The sequence below is a fragment of the Petaurus breviceps genome, unplaced genomic scaffold (assembly GCF_028583685.1).
Source record: "Petaurus breviceps papuanus isolate PSGF00001 unplaced genomic scaffold, PetGlider_PUasm1.0 172, whole genome shotgun sequence".
NCBI classification, from domain to species: domain Eukaryota; kingdom Metazoa; phylum Chordata; class Mammalia; order Diprotodontia; family Petauridae; genus Petaurus; species Petaurus breviceps.
Window position 1 is genome coordinate 972996 of NW_027185755.1, and position 4182 is coordinate 977177.

The window sequence follows — 4182 nt, forward strand, 5'->3', positions numbered from 1 at the left end:
ATAATTGGATAGCTCATAAGAAAGATTGGGGTAAACCTGAGTATGATATGAATTTGAAAAGTAAAACCATTTATGAATGCAGATTGAAACATACTATTTTCTCTCCTTTTTTTGTTTTTTCTTTCTTTCTTGTGGTTTTCTCTTTTGTTCTGATTCTTCTTTCACAACATGACTAATGTGGAAATATGTTTAATATGATCGTACATGTATAGCCTATATTAGATTGCATGCTATTGTGGGGAGGGGGGGGAGGGAGAAAATTTTTAAAATGAAAGGGACATCACTGGAACAAAAGGGAGGAACCTATGTGGAGAGAGGGACAAGTTAGGTAGATAATAGGAGAAGGGAGATGGATATAGGGGAAAGAAAGAAGAAAATGATAGAGAGATAAAAAGAGGAAAATAAGGAGAGACTTTGAAAGATAAAGAAAGGAGGAGAGAGAACCAGAGAGTGAAGTGAATATGGGGAGGAAGGGATAATACTGGATGCTGGTGGAAGTAGGGCAACATTAGGTGTTACAGGGAGATTATGAGGACATGGAGTACTAAGAGGGAGACATTCAGCAGAAGTGGAAAGAGTTGAACAGTGAGACAGAAGGGCAGCTAAGTGGCACAGTGGATAGAGTACTGACCCCGAAGTCAGGAAGACCTAAGTTCAAATGCAGCCTCAGACACTTGCTAGCTGTGTGGTCCTGATCCTGACACACTTAATCCTCATCATGTTAAAAAAAATTTTTTTTAAGCAAAAGAAAAGTGAGACATTGAGGAGAAGAAAGGGGATGTTGGGGAGATAAAGTGGTATTGAGAGAAAGAAGGGAATGTGGGGAGAGACAAATGGACTCCCCAGCATATTTTTTGAAACACAAATCTTTTCATTACTTACATTTTTTATAGATATACAAACAAAAATTAATTTTAAAATATGTTTCATTGTGTGTCTGATATCTTTATTCTCTTTGGATGATCAATTTATCTTTTTTTTTTTGTATAGTCTCTATGATAACTGTTTTGTAATATTGTTTTAAAGTATTGCATGATATAGAATACCTTTACCCATTGGCTTTTCTTTTTCAGTTCCCTGGGCTACATTCTCCCATTTTTTCCTTATATTATGTTATGTTACATTTTATTATGATTTTATCCATCTGAATAAGTTCCTTAGTATCTTGATTTGTATTGATAAAAGTAGTGAGGGAGGAGCATCTTTACTTTAATACCTAATTTTTGTGGGATTGTTTCTAATGTTCCCCCATTGCATGTTATATTGCTTTTGGTTTAAGGTAGATATTTTTTATTATGTTGAAGAAAAATTCCTCTATTCCAGTTCTTTTAGTGTTTTTTTTATCATGAATAAATACTGGATTTTTTATTAATGGTTTCCCCATCTACTGATAAAATCATATTGTATTTTTGTCATGTTCATAACTTTTCAACTTGTACAAGTCTCACGTGCCAAATTTAAAGTCATCTTTGGCACAGTGAATAATTTTTTGAATATATTTTTAGACAAAATTTTATTTGATAATTTTAGCTGTATTCAAATTATCCATATTATGTTCACAGCATTGTTTTAGATATTCTATCATTTTCTGCTTTTACACAACAGTTGTTTAATGTTACATTTCAATTTCCATGGAATTCTATAGTTTTTAATCATGTTATTTTTATTTCACTTTAGTTTTATTACATGAAAGTCTTAAATGCAGCATATGTAATTCCAGTCCTTTTTTTAATTTGAAAGAATATTTATTCCCTGTTTCTCCATTTTTGTCTTCTACATATATCTGTTCATTCCAACATATTAATTAAACAATGTAAATATGTGAATTCTTTATTATTAATTTGCTTGATTTGTCATCTGATAATAGCATGTTGAGGTACCATGCTATTATTACATTTTCCTATTATACTTGCATTTTGGTTTATATTTCTTTGATACATTTAACTGTCTAATTTCTTTGGTGCATATGCATTAAAATGATTACATATTTGTTATTTGTTTTCTTTCATTGTTTTCCTAACTGAATTTCACTTTATTAGTATCAAATGCCTCAACTGACAATCCTGTTTTCTTTTTTAACTTGCAATTAGTTGTATGATAAGAGACATGCAGACTCTCAAATTTTATCTATGTCTTTTTTGCATTGAATGTATTTTCTGCATCCTACATATTGATGGGTTTTATCAACATATTCTCTAACTCTTAACATTGTGCCTCATTAGTTAGGCATAATGCTTGGCACATAGTATGCAATTAATAAATGTTCATTTTCTAACCCTAGAAGAAGAGGTGACACTTGGGAGAGAAGGAGATTGCTGTAAAGAGAAGGGGCCATAAGGATGACAGAACAAGGGAGAGATGCTTTTTAAGCATGGGTATTACTTAATGCTGTGTGCAGACTTCTCTTTCTACATTCTCTTCTTTGCTAATTTCATGTTTCCATGACTTCCATTTTCATCTCCTCAAACCTTCCAGATCTATAAATCCAGGCTAATATCTCTTGAGCTCCAGTGGCACATTCTTAACTATGTGGATATCTTCACCTGAGGGTTTTGCCATTACATCAATCTGTACAAATACCTCCCTTGGCATCTCATCTACTTCTCAAAAGAATCTTCTTTAGATCCTATCCATCTAATCTCCTAAACTCCCAGAAAGAACCATCTCATTTCTCTTCCTCAGCACCCCCCTTCTCTTATTCAACCTTCAGTGGTTTCATTGCTGTACTGAAACAATTCTCTCCAAGGTCTTTTCTTACCTCTAACTTAATTGAAAAGTCCGATAGCCTTTCATTACATATTGACCTTTTCATCCTCCAGGATGCCCTCTCTTCCCTCAGATTTCATGACAATGTTCTCTTCTACCCCTACCTATTTGACCATTCCTCTTTATCTTTTTGACAATTAATCAATTTGCTCCAAATCCACCTGCCATGGATGTCTTCGAGGGTGGTCCTGGGTGACCTCAAAAGAAATGTGAGATGAGCAAATTTAGAGAATCCATTGCAAATGTTCACATGAACTATTTGTGCCTGAGCATTCCGAGCTTGTGTTGTTCTGATCAGCCAGTCAAAAATACTGTAGCTTGACTCTAACATAGTGATGTCATTTTGGTCCTCTTTGAGAATGAAGGACAGTAACCAACCAACCAACCAACTCTCTTTTGATCATTTCATCTGCTTCCATGGGTTCAATGAACATTTTCCTGTGGGTCACTCTCAAACCTGTTTATCCAACTCTATCCCTGGAATGCCAGTATCTGGACATCTTACCTGAATCTCTCATCGAGCACCTCAACCATGTTCTAACACTTGACTCATCTTTTCTCCTAAATCTGTCTGTCCTTCCTTCAAATTTCTTTATTTTAGTTCTAATTTCCCTATGCAGTCTACATCAAGTCAAACCTACCTTCTTGTTTTTCTTCACACACAACATTCCCTCTCTCATCTCTCTGCCTTTGACCAAGCTGGTCCCTATGCCTGGCATATACTCCTTCTCTTCTGCCTTTTAGAATCCCTAGCTTCCTTCAAATCTCAGCCCAAGCACCATCTTCTACATAAGGCTTTTCTTGTGCCTCCCCTCCCTTCCTGAAATTACAGTAATGGGGGAAATTAGGGCAACCACCCTGGGACACTTTCCATGTTATCTTTACCATGTGCTTTGGTCTCAAAATCCTCAACATAACTCCCACTAACCAAGACACATGGGAATACATGTATGTGCCTTAGTATGTGGCCCAATGGAAGAATCTAGAATATAGGCTTAGCTTCAAGGGAAGCACCTAATCCAGCAGATTATAGGGGTTCCCTGATCACCTTGCCTTGTATTTACTCATATTTATTTATCTATTGTATGTGTTGTTTACTTCAATAGAATATAAGCTCCTTGAGGGCAGGGACAATTTCATGCAACTCTGAAGCTATTCTTGGCTCTTCTCTCTGTCCTTCTCTTTCTCTGTCTGTCTTCCTGTCTCTGTCTATCTATTGCTCTCTCTGTCTCTGTCTCTCCCTTTCTCTGTCTCCATCTCTCTCTCTCTGTCTCTTTCTCTCTTCCTTTCTCTCTATCTCTGTCTGTCTCTCTGTTGTTATTTTTTGTCTCTGTTTCTCTCTCCCTCTCTCTGTATCCATATCTCTCTATCTCTGTCCCTTTCTCTCTTCCTTTCTTTCTGTCTCTGTTGCTCTCT